Below are 23175 nucleotides of genomic sequence, written 5' to 3'. Positions count from 1 at the left end.
GCAGTCAGAGTCCAATCATACAATGCCAAGGCGGTGGTATACATAAACCGACAGGGTGGCACCAGAAGTCGGGCAGCAATGAAAGTAGTACTGTAAGCCACCTTCTGCTCTGGACTGAGAAATTTGCTATGGCAATATCAGCAAAATCCATTCCTGGTGTGGAAAATTGGGAGACCGACTACCTCAGTCATCAGGATATTCATCCCGGGAAGTGGGCGCTCTATCCCCATGTGTTTCAACAGCTTGCTCAGAGGTGGGGCCTCTTGCAAGTTGACCTCATGGTGTCCAGACACAATCATCAACTGCCTCTATACTGCTCTTTGAACAAAAGATCCGGAGGCCGTGGCAGTGAACGCACTCTGAACACCCTGGCAGTTCCATTTTGTTTACTTGTTTCGCCAATCCCTCTTCTGCCTCGACTTCTGCAATGCATCAAGGAGGAAAGGGCCACAGCTCTCTTAGTGGCTCCAACTTGGCCCCGAAGAGCTTGGTACTCCAACCTACATCTACTGCTGATAGACGATCCGTGGCCTCTACCGCTGCAAGAGGATCTTCTGCAATAGGGTCTTTATGTCTATCCAGACTTAAGGTGGCTATGTTTGATGGCGTGTCTGTTGAATGGGATCCCATCTACTGTGATGCCTACCATGCTCCAGGCCAGGAAGGACATCACCTCAAAACACTACCACCATATTTGGAAGGCTTATGTGATTTGGTGTGAACGGTGGGGATTGCCTCCTACAGCGTTCAAGTTGTCCAGGCTCCTACTTTTCCTGCAAACAGGATTCTCAGCAGGCCTACGTCTTGGATCACTGAAGGTTCAGGTTTCAGCACTGTCCATTTTCTTCCAGCATCCCTGGTCATGGATGATCAGACTTTTCTCCAGGGGGTTATCTGTTTGCAACCTCCCTTTATTCCTCCCATGGCCCTGTGGGATTTAAATTTTGCTCTCTCTTTCCTGTAGTCTTCTCTGTTTGAACCATTACAGACTCTTGAGTTGAATTACCTAGCATGGAAAGTGGTTCTTCTCTTAGCCCTGGCTTCTACCAGATGAGTGTCGGAGCTTGGGGCTCTTTCCTGTTGCCCACCCTACTTGATATTCCATGAGGATAGGGCTGAACTCCATACACAGATGGCATTTCTTCCTAAGGTGGCATCTGCATTCCACATAAACCAACCTATTGTGGTGCCGGTTCTTCCAGCGGACTCTCCGGCCTCCAGATCCCTGGATGTCTATAGAGCCCTCAGGATGTACATGGATAGGACTGCATCTCTCAGAAAAAGATTCCCTGTTTGTCTGGTATTGTTGCTTGTCCTGGTTGGCTGGCTTCTAAGCAGACTATTGCATTCTGGATCCATCTGACCATCAGGCAAGCCTATGTGGCCTCCTCAAAGGAACCTCTGACTTCCATCACTATGCATTCCACACCCTCAGTGGGTCCCTCGTGGATGGCTACCCATGGGGTTTCCATGGCTCAACTTTGTTGTGTGCCCACTCAGTTGTGCCGACATACCTTTGTCAAATTTTATAGTTTTGACACTTTTGTGACCTCTGCCTCACAGTATGGCCATGCTGTTCTGCAGGGTTCACAGTGCTCTCCCACCCGGGATGGGAGCTCTGGGACGTCCCCACTGTTATGAGACTCCAGTGTTCCCTAGTGGTTGAAGGAGAAAACAGGATTTTGGTACTTACCAATAAATCCCTTTCTCCAATTCCACAGGGGACACTGGACACCCACCTGACACTGTTCCTTACTGCCATGGTTGATTGTCATTTTATGTTATGACTGGTTGTTTTCTTTGTTTAACTATTTGTTACAACCTGTGTTTGTTTGTCATTATGTGTACTTGCTTCCACTCCTCCGCTGCAGTTTGTTTCTTTCCAGCTCTCCTCGGGCACAGTTTCCTAAGACTGGCTTGTAGGGGGGTATAGAAGAGGAGGATCTAGTCACTCTTTCTAAATTTAAATTGTCAGCTCCCAGTTAGCACACATCTATATCCCCAGGGGCATCTTAAGAGAGGAGGGGGCCCGTGTACACTCCCCGTGCAGGGCCCCCTCCTCTCTCCCCAGTAGCTGGCAGCCGACTGATGCAGCTGGCCAGCCAGCAGAGCATTAGTAGATTCCGGGCATTAGAGTGTGCCCAGAGTCTACAGCGCATGCGCAGAATGCCGGGAAAATGGCCGTGGCGGCTATTTTCCAGCGTTCTGTGCATGCACAGTAAACTTTGGGCACTAGAGTTTGCCTGGAATCTACTGCGCATGCGCAGAACACCGAAAAGATGGCCGCGGTGGTCATTTTCCGGTGTTCTGAGCAGTGCTGACACCAGGGACCATGGACCAGGGGCCCCGCACGGTGTGGTGCGGGGCCCCTGGGGGCCTGTGTGCCCCACACACACTGCACCCATTATAGATATGTGTCCCCTGTGGAATCGAAGAAAGGGATTTATCGGTAAGTACCAAAATACTGTTTTCAGAACAGTGCTTTCCCAGTCCTAACTTTCAAAATGTAGCAGTTAGAAAGTGTAATTTATTTTACCACATTTGAGTTTAGCAACAGTTTTTTGTTAATATGTAGTTGTATTAGGGATCAATCATCAGTAATAAAACCACTGGCAAACTTTATAAGTATCTGTATTAGGGAATGAGAGATACGTGTAGGTGGCTCTTTAGCCTTATAGTGTCCGCATGCTAGATTGCCACTACAATAGTTTATGTAATGGTGCATCATCAAAAGAGGTTCTTCAACCACCAAATTTGATTGCCCTCACTACTATTACAAGTATGGGATGACAGAGTAGTATTTAAAATAATGATAAATAAATCAATGTGACCACTTCACTCAAAGAAATGGCTTCATGTGAAATAATTATTGCTTATTAGATTCTAGGCCCAATAATTATAATTTGTTATCATGACAATATGAAATTAAAGATCACGTGAATGAAAAAACCCAAGCAGGGACAAGGGTTCAGAAAGAAGCTTGTCCCTGTGGTATGTTAGAAGTGAAGTGAAGTCACTTTACTTTCCCTTTGGGACCCCACCATTGTTCTGAGCATGTTCAGACTACCGACCATGCTTGTACAAGCATCCATTCTTTCTTACAAGCATCCTATATACAGTAAATTGAGCAAAACCTGTGTATCTGGTGCTGACCTGAAATACAGTAGGTGAGAAAGTGCACTTAGGCAACATCCTTGAGCAGAAATGCAAATATGTTGTCTGGCTCACAGTACAACCAATCTCCTTACAAATTCTTTCTTTGTCTACGTATTACCCTAGCAACCATGACTATGAAATAATGAGTCAAGGTATTGAATAAATTTACAATTAGCATTTAACTAACAATTCAAAACTTTAAATGAAATTTACAATTAGTGGTATCCAATTACCCCTGAACATTGTTTGGGTGCTAACTGGTCCCTGAGATTGGCAAAAAACTGGGACTTTTTGCCGGTAACCCCATTTTTAGCTGATGATTTTTTGCACCCTATCCTATTAATTTGAACGAAATAATAGGATATATTAAAACTCTCAAAAACACATAGGGTCCGTGATACGCTCGCAGACCTATGTGTTTTCACCTTTTTTAAGATGAAAAAATGGCACTTATCGTGGATTATTTTTTGGGACACAACAGGTCTCAATAAAAAAGCCCCGATAAGTGCCGGCGTCGGGCTAACTTCGGGGCTAATTGGATACACCCCTATGTACTTAAGCCATTTTGTAGCTAAGAAGGACTGCAAAGCCATTGTTTTTTTTTAAAAAGAGTGGACATAGAGGATGATGATGTTTCCTTCAGTGCTGCAAAGTGACCTCGGTAAAACATGATCGCTGTATTTTGCACCTACATAGTACAATATAACATTTTAAAAAAAGTATTTGTACCTAGAACAGTGCAAAAATATACATTGTATTATATACATTTATCTTATACTATCCTTATATACAACCTATAAAGGTTGTGTCTCCTACTTCTTTGCTTACTCTGTCATATATTAATTTCAAATGGATATAAATGGTGATATATTTAAAAGTATCTCTACTTGTAAAGAGCCCTAACATTTCTCTATCTGTCTTTTCTACGCTGAACAGACTTGTGGTGCCAAATCAGCTGATCATTCCTCAGATGGGTATAGAAGTTACAATTTGTAAGTAGCCACTGTAAAAAATCAACTAACTATAGTAAAATTAGTAATCATTAATTTACATTGGCAATAAGTTCTCAAAAATACTATATTTGTATACATTTCAGCACTTATATTATTACATGTAGCTCTGAATTGAGCTTTACAAAATAATTGAAATTTAAAATGTATTTAATTAAACAGATTCCAAATAGTACGCTGCATGTGATTTCCCCCATACAGTGATTTCCCCCATACAGTGATTGTCCCCATTCATCTACACTTGTATCTATAGTCCATAAATGGTTACATTGTTGGTCAGTCCCAATGAAGGGACACCAACTGCACTTCTACTGTGGGTGGATTTAATACTTTATATTGTAACTTAATACAAATTTGGCGATAATTTCAGTTCACCATGATAGCTTTATTATGTCACTCTGTGACTTCATCCATTTCAGCCATATTCTTATTAGCTACTTTTATTACTAGTAATGATAAACAAAATATGTCCTTTTAATCTATGCAGGGAACATGTCTAACCTCACATTTGCTTAAATGTTACAGGCAAAACTGTCTTTTCTGAAGCATTTGACCGTAAGTGATTTTTCTGCAATTTTTACATATATTTCACATTTTCAAATGATGTCAATAAGGCTCAATTGTTGAATGGTAAGGGGTTGAATTCCTCTAATAAGAGTAGATTGGCTTTATCCTTTTTTGACAAAAAGAAAGTGGATAGGGTTGCTTTGCAAGAGTCCCACTTTTCCTGCATGGGCCCGCCAGCCTTGAAAGACTATAGATAACCACAGGGTTATTTTGCCAAAGGTCCTTTTAAACTAAATACTGTAGCCATCCTGTTCCGTACACTCTAAATTAATGGACAAGAATCTCATTCTAACTAGTTAGCTGGAGGGAAAGTTCGTCACCATTGTTTCTTTGTATGCTCCCAATTCTCATCAGGTATCCAGGGCCGGTGCTTCTATTAGGCAGCTTTATTTAGCTGCCTAAGGGTGCCGGGCCCTTAAGGGCAGCCTGCTGAAGATGCCTTCTAAAGGGGGCATGGTCTTGTCTCTCCTGAACACCACTCGAAGACACCCAGTGAGGGCCGCCCATCTACACTAACCCCCCCCCCCCCAAAAGGCAAAAAAACCCACGCAACTAGATTCAAGAGCCACAGGAGACAAGCTGCAGCACCTTAGTCAGGCTCCGGTGATGTCACTGTGTCACTGGCCGACCCAATCTGCCACTCCATCCCCAGTGATAGTCTGCGGCCTGCCCATGCTCTCCACTCTGGCTGCCAGCACTTGCACAGCTGCATCCCTCCTCCTATCTTGTGCTGAACCCCAAGCCACTGAGCACAGAAGTTCCAGCATGCTGGCTTCTCTCTTCTCTGGGGGGCTCTCCATGCAGTCTATGGGACACAGGCTGTTCCTAGAGGACATCACTCAAAGGTAAGTAGTCTAGGGGACATGTATGTAGATGTGTGTATGTATATATGTATATGTATATATATATATATATATATATATATTTTTTTTTTTTTTCAATATGTGTGTATATAGGTATATATATATATATATATATATATGTGTGTGTGTTTATACATAGAATCCAAGGGGTCTTGCACTCCAGTAATCCAGATAGACTTCGCCTGGTGCCCTCACAGACCGTGGTCCATATGGTCCAGGAGACCATATACAGCAAGGGTGCGGCACTCAGGACAATAAAACACAATGAATTAATACAACATTCTTTTGAATATTTATTGAAAAAATGTAGTGCTATCATCCAGTCATGTATATTTATTTACGAATGTTCTATCTATATTTCTCAATGGGGCTGATGCAGAGGTGGACAGTAATACAATAGTGAGACTTTATGCTAATGCTGCAGCCAATTGGCTGCCTATTTGGATGCCTACCTGCTGCGGGTCTTATTCGTCATGGTGCGGTACAAGTTGCACTTTTGAGTGGATATCGGCTGCACCATGGGACATTAGAGTGACCCTAAGTTTGCTCAGAATGTTCAACGGTATATGGCCACAGGTGTCAGTGGAACTGCGTCTTTTGACGCAGTCCGTGACACCAACACGCCCACCGATGACACTCCCCCAGTCATGCATAGCGGCACCAGAGCCGGCCCTAGCCAAATGAGTGCCCTAGGGAAGATTTTGGGTGTTGCAACCCTCCCCATTGGATCCTGATAAAGAGTGTGGCCTCATGGAAGGGGTCCTCACCCAGCACAGCACCAGCACCCACCCACCATCCCTATCCCAGCAGAGCACCCCTCATCCATCAGTGAGCACCACAGCACCCTGACCCTCTGCCAGTTCCAAACTTACTTTACTTGAGAGCAGCCTGCAGAGCTGTCCGACTCAAGGTACAGCAAGACGCGGGCGGCGGACCCAGTTTTCACATCTCAGTCTGGCAGGCCGCAGCTGTCGGTAATGATTGCTGGAGGCGGAGCCCAGAGCCATGAGGTGTGACTCACTACACTGAGCTCTGCAAAGGCCCATGGTGCAGCAGCCCTCCCGTGACCATTACTTAAAGTCCTGAATGAGCCCCTTCCCATGCACAGATGCTCATTCTGATTGTGTGATGCCTCAGAGCCAGCCCAGGGCTAACCATTAGCCGCCGTCCAGGTGCTCTGCTCCCTCAAACTGCCGCCAGCTGTTCTGCCCACTCACTGTTTGCTGCTGCCAGGTCCGATTGAAGCTGTCAGCTGAGCTCCGATCATGGACGTTGTGCAGCAGCAGTAGTAGCTGCCAGAGTCTCTGCCCAGCATGGCAGCAGGTGCCCTGGCCGTGCCAGCACCAAACCTCCAGCAAGCCCTTGAATATAATACTGTAGAAAAGAGCTAAAAGCTTTAAAACCCTGTAATAGGAAGGCCGCTTCCTCCCTAAGAGGATAACGCCTCAACCAATGCTCTACCACCTCTACTTTAATTGGAGACACAGCTTTGCTTAGAACTCATTCGCTGATCCCCCTTTCCTGCTGCATGACCCCCACGATGACTGCAGTCCTTCACTGGATGACTACCCCCACAAAGCATGCAGACGTGCTGGTAGCAGCAGCTAGCCCATCTGTACACTGGGCGTTATTAAATGCTTAGCCGCCTTTCCCGCCAGTATTAAATACTAGGTGGGCCGGAAAGGGGTGTTTACGCCCAACAGTAGGTTCGACAGTTGTTTGGGCCTGCTGTGTAATCTCCAGCCACACCACCACATCCTTAAAACCAGAGCTAAAAACTTTTTGGCATCTTGCATTTTCCTAAATGCTCATCATACTGCCTCCAAACGTTATGCCTAGCTGAAACTTGCATGCCCTGCACTAAATATAAATATTTTAACACATTTATACATTCAGCTGGGCATATCTCAATGTAACATGCTGCAAACACATGGATTCTGGTAAGCCAATTCTGACAGCTCCTCCTAACTTCCTCTGCCGCCACTCCCCCCTTCTTTGCTGCATCTAACGCCTTCTTAGCATCATGTGTGATTGTGAACATGTCGACATATCGACCTTTTCGTATTCACTCTCTAATCTTGGACCTAACACCTCTCAATATCACCATGTTGGAGCAATGGACCACATTTCCTGAAGTATCCAGAACCGAACTGGATGCTACACTACCTGCTCTTTTAGGACTTTTGCCTTTACCCTTCAGCTTTTGTACAAAGTATTTCTCCCCCAAACTAGGTGAATCGGTAGAGTCGTCAGAATGCGACAGCAGAGCAATTGAAGGTACTGCAAAAGTCATCTAACCTGGTCCAGACACCGACGGGATCGCAGGAGCGTCCTTGGAAGTGGAAGCTTGAAACTCATTGTGCGGCATGCCCATCGTGCTTTGACAGGATGACAAACGTTCATCTGCAACATCCCCGGAAATCAATATGGACGCCAATGGCTGAACCGAAGAAACCTGTGGACTTAATACACTAGCATTAGGCACAGAAACTGCTGGTGCACATATGGTAAGGAGCTCAGGTGGGGCGTTTTGTGGTGGGGGATTAAAGGAGGATGAGCTGGTGATGCCTGCACTGGAGTTGGGGGCTTTGGAAAGGGGGAGTTGACTCAATGGCTGATGGCCTAGTTGCTGCCCGGGAATAATGGGCCTGATGGGGCACAGGGGGGAAAACGGGCCGGGTCAGCAGCGTATTGCTGTGTGAAATGCCCAGGTGCCTGCGGGAATGAAGGGCATACAATTGGTGGCTAAAACCCGGAAATTAATTTGCAAATGGCTGCTGGTATGAGCTTTGGTTAAAGGAAAGAGCAAAACAAAATGTCGGATTTGGGGTGGGGCCCATAAGCCCCAAACCTGCAGTCCTGCATGTGTACTAACTGCAACAGGTGGAGGGGTTAACACTGGTGCCAGCAACCTAGGCCAAGAGCCCCCATAAGGGCTTGCTTTATCCTGCAGCAATTGAGGCCTAGGTATATTATATGCAGGGGGGATGTATGATGTTTAACATCCTAGCATCCTGGTTCAAGGGAGAAGCCAGGACGCAATGGGCAGGAGAAACCCCCAAACCTGGACCTGGTCCGGACCTCCCCACCATCTGAAATGGTGGCCGCTATACAGCGGGTGGGGCTAGCTGCTGGGGAATCCCAGCATACCGTCCCACTGATGGCCAGAGAACTGAGTGGGTGGGGGATACCTACAATGCCCACCAAGCCCCTCACCAGCCAGGCCTGAAGGCTGGATGGTGAAGGAGCCAGCAGGGTTGGTGGGCATGTGGACTCAGCTGCCACAGCTGCGGTGGAGGAGGGGGTGGGGCTGGCACGTGCTGCAGACAGGACTGCACCCCTGGCCACAGGGGCAACCGCTAACTGTCTAGCTGCTTCCACAAGATGGCAGGGAGGGGGAGCATTGTGGCGGGGATGGGGCATTATGGCAGTAAAATGGGTGCAACAGGGACAGGAAGGACCTGACAGGAAAATAGAGTTAAAGAGATTGAGGAAGGCAGGGTGAACGAAAGAATAGAAGGACAGGGGAGAAAACTGTGAGAAAAGGCTGATTATATGAAGGAAGGTAAAAGAAAATAAAGTTTTGTAACGATATAGAGCAAAAAAGAAAGATAATATGACACAGGGTACTTAACAGTCCGTGGTCACAAACTGGAAAGAGAAAGTTGACTTCTCCTACAGCCCTGATATACTAGTGCTAAACCCCACCTCGACGGTGTAGCTAATAGACTAACAAATAATGACTGGCAAGTGGCAACTGACCTCTACCCATTATAAACTATCAACAAAAACCAGCTTAAACTAGTACTGTACCAAATAAAAAACAGTGTGCTTATATATTCTCAAGCTAATTCAAGCATTCGAATATTTTATTTACTGCATGGATTATGGACATATTCAGACTGTAAGCTACTTTCAATAGGGACCATCTCTGTAGTAATGGACTAATGCTTTGAACTTTTGCAAACCACACTATAATATGCACTTTTTTCTCTTGTGTGTAGCTTTACATGTGAAAAGCATACATGTATTACTTACATGCACATGACCTGTCAAATTGTATTCATATGTATTTAAAAATAAAGTTTTATTGTAAATTCTGAAAGCATGAAAGTTTTACAAGATTTAATTTAACCACCTGGTGTAGCTGACATTTTACTGAAACAGTACTAAGGGCCGTATTCAATTAGGTGCGAAGTTGGCTGACTTAACCAATGAAAATGGGTTTATCGTATTGGATTTGGTATTTCAGGGGGCAAGTGTTTTAAACAGTGCACATGGTTGCAGTAGGCATTATTTTTAAGTTTTTTTAAAAGTGCACTTTTACGTCATGAAAATATACTTGCACCCATTTTAACATTTTCCAATTTACATGGAACAGTAACTTCCTGGAAAAAATTGCTTTCTATCGTTTTTTATAATATTTTCATATACGCAAATTACCGCCAACCGACGCAATTTAAGTAACCTAAATACTTTTATTACAGCCAATAATACATTTCTAAATTAATTTCCGATGTACGTTAGCCATTGTTTGGGGTACAGATTCAATTTCGTACATGTCCTGAATTTTTGCATCTATTTTCACCTGATTTTTTATCGCACCTACCCATCTTGGCCTGTTTTTGTTGAAAATGGGAGCATGCATGCGAACATTGGCCGGTATCGCTGGTCATATTACCACAATGGGTAAAGTAATGGAACTGTACTACAATGACAAGAAGCTGCTTTGTTTTGTTAGATGCAGGGCTATTTTTCTGGAAAAATAGTTTCAGTAACTAGGGAGGATCTTCTGGGGGTGGAGCAATAGAAAATCAATTATATATATTATATATCCATATATATATATATATATATATATATATATATATATATGGCAGAGGAGGGTGCAGCACTCCTGGTTCTACATAAACGACACAAATGTGGTATACAATATAAAGCAATGTTTCAGTACCCTTTTATTAAAGCACTGTCATCAGGCTAACAAACAAAAATACACACCAACCATACATATATATGTCATATATACATATTATAAAGGCACAGTCGTGCCCTTATATTAAGGCTGCATCTAAAAAAACATATTTCTCCATAAAGAATTCTGAAGGGGGGGTTAGGGTATTTAAGAGGCTACACCTCAAAAGCTATAGGAGGTACTAAGTTTAAATTTTGTAGGGGCGGGTAGAACTGTCGCACGGTGCTGCATGTCAAATTTCAGGGCAAAAACATAAAAAATGAGGATTTGGGAGTAATCTAAAGCTCCAACTGTTACTTTTTTCTGACACTCAATTAGGAACCCTTTTCTGCTGTTCTCTATGGGGGATTTTTGAGAAGGCATAACTCTGGGTAGGGGATGAATTTAGACTTTGGGTTTGTTTTATTAGGTAGCTATTGTTCCAGGGTAGGTGCTTTTGGGGTTTAGGTAATTGAGAAAGTTACAGTTTTTAAACTATTATCTCAAGAATGCCCCTTTATATAGATAGGAAGCTTCATCTTGTTGCGCAGCCTCAGTAGGAGCCTCCAGCAGGGGGAGTATGTGGCTTCACTTGGGTGTACTAAGATGGCTCCCTGTTAGCATCCTGTGCCCTTATAATAATATATAATAGATGTTTCCTCTCCTGAAGCATGCTGCTACCACTCCCCCTGCTCCTAATACTGCTGCTGCTGAGGGTAATGGGTAAAGAAGGACTCAGAGTGGGAGGCTGGGAGCAGGTCACACACTACTTGCATACTGCTATGCAGAGCAGCGTGTATGCTTCCCCCAACTTCCCCCCACCGCGGGACAATGCTGCCCGTGGGCAGGACAGTGGGACAGTCCCAGAAAAACGGGACTGCCCCGCTAAATGCAGGACAGTTGGGAGGTATGCGGCCGCATGTGACGTGATGATGTTATATTCTATGTGCACTGTGTCCCTGCTTTGCCCAGTGAAGTGTGAAGAAGAAGAGCCAAAGAGAGGAGGTGCATGCTAGTGCTGGAACAGGAGGAGTCATCTGACTGCGATACACAATGGGGAGTATGAGAGTGTGGCAGCTGCCTCTCATGGACCTGAAAGAAATGCCTAAGCAATAAGGTAAGTCTCCATGGCTGTCAAGAGAAAGGTTGGGGTGGGGTAAGGGATCTGTGCATTGTATTTAGTAAGGGTGGAGGGGGATCTGTGCATTGTATTTAGTAAGGGTGGAGGTGGGGGTCTGTGCATTGTATTTAGTAGGGATGGAGGGGGGGTCTGTGCATTGTATTTAGTAAGGGTGGAGGGGGATCTGTGCATTGGGCCTTATTCTGACCCGGACGCAAGTGGCCATTCGCTCGTCCAGTGTACGAGCGAAAAAATTTAAATTCAAGCGCACGCTCGTAAGTTCGGTCGTAGCTAATTTTCCACCCTATAGTCTCCCAACCCCTCCTCTAGCTTGTGACCATTCAAAATAGCGACCTTTCATCTCCTCTTTGGTTGCTTTGGACGCTCACACAAGTGAATTCCGGAAGTGGGCTTGTCAGATTTCGATTACCTGCTCTTTCATTCTTCAAACATACTTGAATCGTTTCACGCCAATCAATATATTAATTAGCTTAATTGCTCTTCACATGTTTTCAATCCATTTTTTTTTTCATTTTCAATAAACTTTGTTGTTGTCAGTGTGTGTCATTTTTCCCGCAGAATACGTACGGTTTCACCAATGGTTTTCTTTTTCAAAATTACATGTTTTTAGGAATGATCCTATTGTTTTCCTGTGTTTGTGATAGGCATATTTTAGTTTTTTAACTTGTTTATTTAAATTAGCTTACGCATGTCACTGCATGAAGCCTATCATAACTCACATTATATTTCTGAAGCTGTAGGACACATGACTCATACAATAACCAATAGAATGGTTCCTGTTCATTTACAAAGTACATTAGCCAATCAAATTTTTTCTATGGCCTTTATTAAAACTGTTTTGTGTAAAAAAAATCATTGCCATCATGAGAGCCTCAGCGTTGACTAGGCGGGAGCTCATGGTCCTCACCGAGGTGATGGACCGGAGGATTACTAGCCTGCCTCCCCCTATCACCAACCGACTGAAGCGTATGGCATACGCGGAGGTGCGCTCCTTCGGCTCTCTCCAAAATATCGGGCAATTGGAGCGCAGGTGGTCGGAAATGCACTGCCGCACGCCACGCCTGCTGGCATGTTTGCGGATGCAGATTCAAGCAAGTAAGTGTTTTTTTGTTTTGTTTTTTTTGCGGCCCTACCTGCGTGTGCATGTTTCCAGTATAGCCCTGTTTGTTTATTGCGGACCTACCTGTGTGTGCATGTTTCCAGTATAGCCCTGTTTGTTTATTGCGGCCCTACCTGCGTGTGCATGTTTCCAGTATAGCCCTGTTTGTTTATTGAGCCCTACCTGCGTGTGCATGTTTCCAGTATAGCCCTGTTTGTTGTTTTATGACATGTCTGCGTGCGCATGTTTCCAGTATAGCCCTGTTTGTTGTTTTAGGACATACCTGCGTGTGCATGTTTCCAGTATAGCCCTGTTTGTTGTTTTAGGACATACCTGCGTGTGCATGTTTTCAGTTGTTTTACTGTTTTAAAATTTTTGGTGTTGTACATTTGTTCCCAACCCCCCCCAAAAAAACCCTAAACATTTTTAATCCATCATTTAGGGGCTGAGAGCAGACTCCTGCATCGAGTCTGAATGCGACGACGGCCTTGTCCCCTATCCCCCACTCCCAGCCAAAACTCCTCTCCACAACCTTCCCCAAATTCCCCCTCCACCCCAGACCGGCCAGTACCTGAGGGCCCTCCCTCTCCTAATTTTCCCATCCTGCCAAATTCTACCTTCCTTCCCCCACCCCCTCTCTTTTCATCACCCTCACCCCCCCTCTCTTTTCATCACCCTCCTCACTGAGCCAGATCTCCCCTCCTTCTTTGGACCAGCACTGGCCCACCTCAGAGGAGGATGATGTAGGGGCTCCAAGAGCTGGCATACAGATGACCGGTATGTTTCCCTTTTAAACTATGGTTGCTTTGGCATTTTTTGGTTTTGGGTGATGTCCTTTTGCCTGTGCATTTCCAAATTTTTAAGTATTTCTAATGTTTGGGATATATATTTTTGCTAGACAATGTCTTGGATGTTTACCACTGACACATATCACACATGTCCAAACACTCATACTTGTGTATTTCTAGTTTACCGTACCAACAATTGTTTTTTTTTGGCGTACTTCGCCCTTTTTTTGGTTGGCTTTTTGTGTGTCATTTTTATAGTTTGTATTTATACCATCTTTGCGTTTGCCATTACTTTGTTTTTTTCAAATAAACTGTATCTTTGTTTAAACTATAGTCTGATTTTTTAGTTGTTGGCAAACATCTAATGTAAGGTGTCATTTTATTAATCCACACATTTTTTTTCCCACAGAGGAGCAGAGGTGGCTGCAATCAATGCAGGTGGGCTTGCAAACCTTGCGGATCCATATCATCGCCATGCTTGTGGTCCTTGACCACATGTCGGCGGTCCTTCGTCCTTAATTTTTTGTATTTTTTTCCCCCCCAAATAATGTTGTTTCAAATAAAATTGCGTTGTATTTTAAGAAGTCTCATTCCTTGTCTGTAAATATTAGATTGTTTAACCTTCCATAAGTCGACTATTGGAGCATGTTTTTTAAAGTAAGGTAAATTAGATTGTAGAAAGCACAAGTAAGTATGTAAGCTGGCACATTAAACACCTAACAATACCAATAGTAGAATTACCAGCATTTGTTTTTAATTTTTTGGTGGGTAATGTAAATATTAATTCAAACCTGCTTAGGCCTAGTTTAGAAAACATACTGTTTCACCATAATACCTTTGGTGCTTGTTTTTAGCCACAAAGCATGTTAAAATACTTAACAATTTAACACATTACAGGATTAGCCATTTACGAAAGTTTGCATTTTTTTGCCCAGGTTACACGTGCTTGTAATTTACCAAGGAAAAGTCTTTTTAACGTCAAGCAAAAATTTAATACACACAAATAATAAACAGAAAGTGAATTGTGACAAACAATTCACACAGTGAAAACACACGCCAAACAACAACCAACACCCAAAAAAAAAAAAAACACTCAAGAACTGTTGGAAGAATTAGCAGGCCAACATGAATCCACAAATGAGGCGAAGAAATAATTATTCCCGAAGTTATATCCAATGTGGCCACATGAAGACAATTTTGGGGATCAGGTAGTAGGCATCGTTTTTTCGTGAAATTTAAGAGAATCCAAGAAAAAACAAAAAATACAAATTTGAAAATTGCCCATTACAATCTTACATGTCTACATTGTGTCAATTAACTAAATGTTTTACAATAATTACCTAAAATATCTGGCCACCGCATCATCGCGTATGGCCCCCCCACATACTGACCTCCGACCAACCTCGGGGGGGCCATCCTCAGGCAAGCGCTCCTCTGGCTGCATTGGGACACCACTAATTATGGCGATGTTGTGAAATATCCCACACAGGACCACAATTTTCTAAACCATAGAGATCAAATACATGAGTTCGCCACCAGAGCAGTGGAGGCATCTGAATCGGCCTTTTAAAAGGCCGATACAGCACTCCACCACCTGCCTGGTGGCTGTAAGTTAGGAATTATACTCACTTTGTGGCCCTGGTATGGGAGCCAAATAAGGAGTGAGCAGCCAGGGCATGCAAGGGTAACCACTGTCTCCTGTGAAAAGACAAATACAACAATCAGGACCATTGTGTAACAAGCTTTGCATTGGTTTCAACTGAAGTTGTCAACTTACCCAGAAGCCACGCATCACCAGCTTGTAGGTTGTCTAATTTAGGCCAAATCCCTGATTGCCGGATGACGAAGGAATCATGTGCACTCCCGGGGAATTTGGCATTCAGGGACAGGATCTGGAGGGAGGCATCACATACCACCATTACATTCAGTGAATGAAAGTGTTTTCGGTTCCTATAAATAGCCTCCAGCCTTGCTGGAGGCTGAAGTGGTATGTGAGTGCCATCCACAACCCCTATGATGTGTGGGAAGCCAGCTATTTGGTAAAAATTGGCCTTCACCACACAAAGGGAACCCATATCCAATGGCATATTAATAAAATGATGGAGGTGTTTGAAAATGGCCTCCATCACTGCAGGATCCTTGAAAATGAGGATTGGGAGATTCGGGCAACTATTCCCACCGTGGTTTGAAAGGATCCTGAGGCACAGAAATGTAACACCGACATTAATTGCGTAAGTGGTGGTATTGCTGTAGGACTGTCAATTTGCCGTTCAAGATCACTCTCTATTAATGAGAAAGTGTCTAGGATGATTTATGGAGGAAGATAGTATCATCGAAATACCTCATCATCTGGCATTCCAAAAAGGGTGACACGTGTTCAATATATCTGGGGCCTTGCACGCCTATGAGGCCTATGCCTGGGACGAAGTTGAGGTTGGTCAGGTTCTGGAACCATGGCCAAGATAATACGACCAACATCAACCTGAAATGGTAAGCCAGGTAGTTATTGATTTCGACAAATGTGTAAAGAAAAATATACTTATCTTTGTTAAGAAATCCAAAGATGCTTACAGGCCGGGGTCTTGTCATGAGTAGACCAACCTACATTTCAAAAGTAGAAAATATATTTACTATTTTTTGGATAAACTTGGATTAGAAACACATTTTTGACGTAAAAAAAAAAGAGAAGGGAGCACACATTAGTTTGGAAAAACGCACGCTACATTTAGTGGTAAAACATGATATTACACTGAAAAAATAGGCAGACATTAGGACATTAGTGCGCTAAATAGTTCGCATTTCTTACTGTTTAATAGGCAGACATTAGTGCGCTAAATAGTTTGCATTTCTTACTGTTTAATAAGCAGACAGTGTGCTAAATAGTTTGCATTTCTTACTGTTTAATAAGCAGACATTAGTGCACTAAATAGTTCGCATTTCTTACTGTTTAATAAGCAGACATTAGTGCGCTAAATAGTTTGCATTTCTCACTGTTTAATAAGCAGACATTAGTGCGCTAAATAGTTTGCATTTCTTACTGTTTAATAGGCAGACATTAGTGCGCTAAATAGTTTGCATTTCTTACTGTTTAATTAGCAGACATTAGTGCGCTAAATAGTTTGCATTTCTTACTGTTTAATAAGCAGACATTAGTGCACTAAATAGTTCGTTAATTTAAAATAAAAAAAACGCAAATGATATTTCGCTAAAGAGTACGCTATATTTCGTGTTATGACATGATTGGTTAAAGAAAAATAAAAATATTACTTAGCGAAACATATGCAAAGCCCAACACATCGAAATTGTCACTTCATAAAACAAAAAACACTTACCAAAATCAGACAAATAACCCAAAGTCCAAAAATGTCACGGGGGCAATGCCAAAATAACTGTAAAAATAATAAAAAAAAAACATAAGTACTAACATTTTTAAAGTATTTGATATTATTTTTTACGAGGGATTTTAAAAAGACTTACTCAAAAATGCAACAAAAAAGAAAAAAATATCACTAAAAAAAACCGAACGCAAACTAAATAAGTAGGAAAAAAAAACAAAATGATTAGCACCCAAAAAGCCACCTCAAACTCCTTATCACGCCAACAAACAACTCCTCCAAACAAAACCTCCAAAAATCAACACCCGCCACCTCGACTCATCACACCAAGCCATAAATAGTGTTTATTTTCCCGCTCAAATTAAGGTCGGACAATAGGAGCACACAATCAATGATGTGGCCGAATAATGCTGACGCATGTATAAAAACGTCACTGAAAAGCCCAATCGGTCTGCTGTAGTGAGACCTGAAAGTCAAAAATGGCTACAGAGCAGCAAAGCACTGGCCAAGAGGCGCAAGGTAAGTATTTGTCTTTTTGGGACTAAAGGATTATGTTTAACAATAATTTGTGTAACGTTTGACATTATAATTTTTTCAAACTTTTTTAAAAAAGGAGTGGAGGATGCCATGTCAGAGGCTGCTGGGCCTAGTAGGCCAACTAAACCAAAAAAAAAGGCAGCCACAATTCACAAGAAAGGAGATGGAGCTTTTGGTGCAAATGTGCAATGACAACCTGCCACAGGCACCAAGGAATATGGGAGCAAGCCAGAAATGGAAAATGTGGGATGATATAGCCAGTGGTGTTAATAGGGTGGGTGATTGTGAACGTTCAACCAGGGAGGTCAAACGCCGGTATGTAAAAACTACATTTTAGTAAAAAGTGTTTACAGGACAAAATACTGCTGGAATAATGCCAACTTTTTAACCCACAGATGGAGCGACTTCAAATATCGTCTCAAGCAAAAACTGGCTGATAGGGCTAGGCATGCAGGGGGGACAGGTGGGGGTCCCACCCCTGTAGCACTGGAGCTCACAGATTTGGAGGAGCTGGCCCAGGGGTGTGTGCAGGATGAGGAGGTGTTTGGCGTGTCGAACATGCCAGACTTTCGGCTCCTCATGTTGCCCCAGGTAAATGTTGTAATGTTAACAACTCAGAAATATTTTTGGGACAATATCTAGATTCTAATGTTACCCTTTTCTCTTTTTTCTCACAGAGACACAGGTGGATGAGTCTGCTCCAGAGGGGAGCTTTGGCCGCAGAATTTCTGCTAGCTCTGCAGGGGAGGAAGCAGTAGATCCGGCTGCGGACCCTGTGGCAGACAGTCCAGGGCATTCCCCCTCGCAGGCAGTGGGCCTCCTCACTGATCTCAATATTAAAACGGATCAGCAGACCGAGATTCTGCTGAGGATGGACGCCAATCTGCTACGGGTGGCGGACACCATGGAGCAAAGTGCTGTGGCCAACGTGACCATTGCTAAAGCCCTGGCGGAAAATACTGGGGCCAACATCCGAATTGCAAATGCCCTGGAGCAGCTCGTTCACCAGCACATGTTGGAGCCGGCCTCCCTTCCTGCAGGAACATCAGGACCCTCCACCTCTGGCACAACAACAGCCATCCCTCCAAATGTGCCTAGCCCTATGCCTAGTCCAGAGGCCCCAACATCTGCCTCTGGCCAGGCCAGCCAAAGGCCCTCCCGGACACGTTCAGGCTCCCTCCCTACCCCGGCCAAACGTGGCAAAAGGCGATGACACCACTGGCTAATTTTCCCACAATCCTTCTGTGTTTGCCCCATATTCCCTAATGGCCCTAACCTCCCTCTCCTTTCTTGCGAATTGTTTTTAAATTGTGTTTGTTTGTGTTTGGCAAATGCCACTATTTGTGTTTGTATGTTTTTGAAGTCATATTTTTATACTTTAACGTTATCCAGAATTTATTTTTGACAAAACACAGAAAAAAAAAAGTTTTACAAAATATATAAATTTTTAAAATATGCACAATTCTATTGTGAATTTATTCCAAAACTGGTTAAAAGGTAATCCCACAAACAACTTTCCAAACAATACAACGGAAATCTAAACATTATTTTTGCTTCAAAAACCCAAGGGTTAAAATCCATTTCTGAGTTTTAATTAACACTTATCAAAAAACAAAAGGACGAGTGTTTTCTTGGCCCCTTAAAAATTAGGAAAAATAACAAACATGCTGACAATATTGTGGCACTGAAAAAAGAAGTAAACAAAAATGCAAAAACACAATTTTAATAGAAATTTGTAAGCTAATTGATTGTCTAATCCAGAAATTAGCAGCTGAGTAGTTCACCTGCGTAAGGTTTTGTGCTACTAAAAAAAGGCTATTTGTTAAACACCTTACAAGCGTGTTTGCCAATCAAAGTTGATTGTTTTTGTGGCCGCAATTGATAAATCGGAATGCCATCGATGTGGCTCGGGATGGACGAGGAGACCATCGTCATTGTGGTAGAGTATACTAGACCACAAGCTGAGCGATCACTTTGAATGCAAAGTGGATCAGACAGTGACGTATGACTTTTTCCGTTCACATTGGCCATTCGCATGAGATAATTTATGTAGGCCCAAAAAATGCCTCGACACGCCTGCGTTTTTCCCGTCTCCACCCCCGTCACCGCCCCAAAACGGACAGTTCTGTCAATCACATTTGACAGGTCACTTCCTGTTCGCTATTCGACAAATGACTGAAAAAATGATCGCAATCAGCCGTACGCACATGCGCACTGTTACATCGACGCATGTGTGGTTGGCTAACATCGGAAGACTATGAGTGTATGGCCGCTTACGAGCGGCTCTGAATGAGGGCCATTGTATTTAGTAAGGGTGGAGGTGGGGGTCTGTGCATTGTATTTGGTAAGGGTGGAGGTGGGGGTCTGTGCATTGTATTTAGTAAGGGTGGAGGGGAGTCTGTGCATTGTATTCAGTAAGGGTGGTGGGGGATCTGTGCATTGTATTTAGTAAGGGTGCTGGGGGGGTCTGTGCATTGTTTTTAGTAACGGTGATGGGGGGGTCTGTGCCATACTTGCCTACCCTCCCGATTTGGTCGGGAGCCTCCTGAAAATCGGGTGCTGCTCCCGACCTCCCGGGAAGGCAGGCAAGTGTCCCGGCAGCTGCCGACCCCTCCTGCCCCCCACCGCAATTACAAGAAACTCCCCGGCAGCTGGGGGCCTGTGACATGATTCACGCAGAATCGTGTCATTTTGGCCCCGCCCCTGCTTCACACTGCCTGTAATATCGGCAGTGTGTAGCAAGGGTGGGGCCAAAATGACACGATCGCGTGGCTCCGCCCCCCGCTCCACCCGCAAACTTGTAGTCTGGCCGGCCCCGCCCCTGTTTGCTGGCCATGCCCCCCAGTCATGCCAATCTGGCTGCTCCCTCCCTGAAGGGGCAGCCAGATAGCCGGCAAGCATGGTCTGTGCATTGTATTTAGTAATGGTGGAGGGGGAGTCTGTGCGTTGTATTTAGTAAGGGTGGAGGGGGGGTCTTTGCATTGTATTTAGTAAGGGTGGAGGGGGTCTGTGCATTGTATTTAGTAAGGGTGGAGGAGGGGGTCTGTGCATTTTATGTAGTAAGGGTGGAGGTGGGGTCAGTGCATTGTATTTAGTAAGGGTGGAGGGGGGGCCTGTGCATTGTACTTAGTAAGGGTGTACTTAGTAAGGGTGCATTGTATTTAGTAAGAGCGGAGGGGGGGTCTGTCCATTGTATTTAGTAAGGGTGGAGGTGGGGGTCTGTGCATTGTATTTAGTAAGGGTGGAGGTGGGGGTCTGTGCATTGTATTTAGTAAGGGTGGAGGGGGAGTCTGCATTGTATTTAGTAAAGGTGGAGGGGGTCTGTGCATTGTACTTAGAAAGGGTGGAGGGGGAGTCTGTGAATTGTATTAAGTAAGGGAGAAGGGGGAGTCTGTGTATTGTATTTAGTAAGGATGGAGGGGGGTATGTGCATTGTATTTGGTAAGGGTGGAGGGGGAGTCTGCATTGTATTTAGCAAAGGTGGAGGGGGGGTCTGTGCATTGTACTTAGTAAGGGTGGAGGGGGAGACTGTGCATTGTATTTAGTAAGGGTGGAGGGGGAGTCTGTGCTTTGTATTAAGTAAGGGTGTAGATGGGGGTCTGTGCATTGTATTTAGTAAGGGTGGAGGTGGGGGTCTCTGCATTGTATTTAGTAAGAGTGGAGGTGGGGGTCTGTGCATTGTATTTAGTAAGGGTGGAGGTGGGGGTCTGTGCATTGTATTTAGTAAGGGTGGAGGGGGAGGGTCTGTGCATTGTATTTAGTAAGCGTGGAGGTGGGGGTCTGTGCATTGTATTTAGTAAGGGTGGAGGTGGGGGTCTGTGCATTGTATTTAGTAAGGGTTGAGGTGGGGATTTATGCATTTTATGTAGTAAGGGTGGAGGTGGGGTCAGTGCATTGTATTTATTAAGGGTGGGGGAGGTCTTTGCATTGTACTTAGTAAGGGTGGAGGTGGGGGTCTGTGCATTGTATTTAGTAAGGGTGGAGGGGGAGTCTGCATTGTATTTAGTAAAGGTGGAGGGGGGGTCTGTGCATTGTACTTAGTAAGGGAGGAGGGGGAGTCTGTGCATTGTATTAAGTAAGGGTGGAGGGGGAGTCTGTGCATTGTATTTAGTAAGGATGGAGGGGGGTATGTACATTGTATTTAGTAAGGGTGGAGGGGGTATCCATGCTTTGTATTTAGAAAGGGTGGAGGGCGGGTCTGTGCATTATATTTAGTAAGGGTGGAGGGGGAGTCTGTGCATTGTATTTATTAAGGGTGGGGGGGTCTGTGCATTGTATTAAGTAAGGGTGGAGGGGGGGTCTGTGCATTTTATTTAGTAAGGGTGGAGGTGGGGGTATGTGCATTGCATTTAGTAAGGGTGGAGGGGGAGTTTGTGCATTGTATTTTGTAAGGGTGGAGGGGGAGTCTGTGCTTTGTATTTAGTAAGGGTGGAGATGGGGGTCTGTGCATTGTATTTAGTAAGGGTGGAGGTGGGGGTCTCTGCATTGTATTTAGTAAGAGTGGAGGTGGGGGTCTGTGCATTGTATTTAGTAAGGGTGGAGGGGGAGGGTCTGTGCATTGTATTTAGTAAGGGTGGAGGGGGAGGGTCTGTGCATTGTATTTAGTAAGCGTGGAGGTGGGGGTCTGTGCATTGTATTTAGTAAGGGTGGAGGTGGGGGTCTGTGCATTGTATTTAGTAAGGGTGGAGGTGGGGATTTATGCATTTTATGTAGTAAGGGTGGAGGTGGGGTCAGTGCATTGTATTTATTAAGGGTGGGGGAGGTCTTTGCATTGTACTTAGTAAGGGTGGAGGTGGGGGTCTGTGCATTGTATTTAGTAAGGGTGGAGGGGTCCGGTATGTGCATTTTATTTAGTAAGTGTTGTGGGGGTGTCTGTGCATTGTACTTAGTAAGGGTGGTGGGGTTGTCTGTGCATTGTACTTAGTAAGGGTGGTGGTGGTGTCTGTGCATTGTACTTAGCAATGGTGTTGGGGTTGTCTGTGCATTTTACTTAGTAAGGGTGGAGGGGGATTTGTGCATTGTATTTAGTAAGAGTGGAGGTGGGGGTCTGTTCATTGTATTTAGTAAGGGTGGAGGTGGGGGCTTGTGCATTGTATTTAGTAAGAGTGGAGGAGGAGTCTGTGCATTGTATTTAGTAAGTGTGGATGGGGGGTCTCTGCATTGTATTTAGTAAGGGTGGTGTGGGTGTCTGTGCATTGTACTTATTAAGGGTGGTTGTGGTGTCTGTGCATTGTATTTAGTAAGGGTGGTGGGGGTCTGTGCATTGTATTTAGTAAGGGTGGAGGTGAGGGTCTGTGCATTGTATTTAGTAAGGGTGGAGGGGGAGTCTTTGCATTGTACTTAGTAAGGGTGGAGGTGGGGGTCTGTGCATTGTATTTTGTAAGGGTGGAGGGGGAGGGTCTGTGCATTGTATTTAGTAAGGGTGGAGGGTGGGTATTTGTTTTGTATTTAGTAAGGGTGGAAGCGGGTCTCTGTATTGTATTTAGTAAGGATGGAAGGGGGTCTGTACTTTGTATTTAGAAAGGGTGGAGGGGGGTCTTTGATTTGTATTTACTAAGGGTGGAGGGGAGGTCTGTGCATTGTATTTAGTAAGGGTGGAGGGGGGGTCTGTGCATTGTACTTAGTAAGGGTGGAGTGGGGTCTGTGCATTGTATTTAATAAGGTTGGAAGGGGGGTCTGTGCTTTGTACTTAGTAAGGGTTGGAAGGGGGGTCTATGCGTTGTAC

General features: G+C 44.3%; 1 long non-coding RNA gene across 1 annotated transcript in view; it reads left to right on the top strand.

Moving 5' to 3' along the window:
* The first annotated feature begins 4091 nt into the window (after positions 1-4091).
* LOC148511538 (uncharacterized) overlaps positions 4092-23175 on the top strand; it is a 78909-nt gene continuing 59825 nt past the window's right edge. The window contains exons 1-2 of the long non-coding RNA XR_015868717.1: positions 4092-4148; positions 4692-4721. This is a non-coding gene — a long non-coding RNA (uncharacterized LOC148511538). The remainder of the gene's footprint in view (positions 4149-4691; positions 4722-23175) is intronic.

The sequence above is a fragment of the Taudactylus pleione genome, unplaced genomic scaffold (genome assembly GCF_031769625.1).
Source record: "Taudactylus pleione unplaced genomic scaffold, aTauple2 ptg000305l, whole genome shotgun sequence".
NCBI classification, from domain to species: domain Eukaryota; kingdom Metazoa; phylum Chordata; class Amphibia; order Anura; family Myobatrachidae; genus Taudactylus; species Taudactylus pleione.
This window is presented reverse-complemented; position numbering and strand designations above follow the sequence as displayed.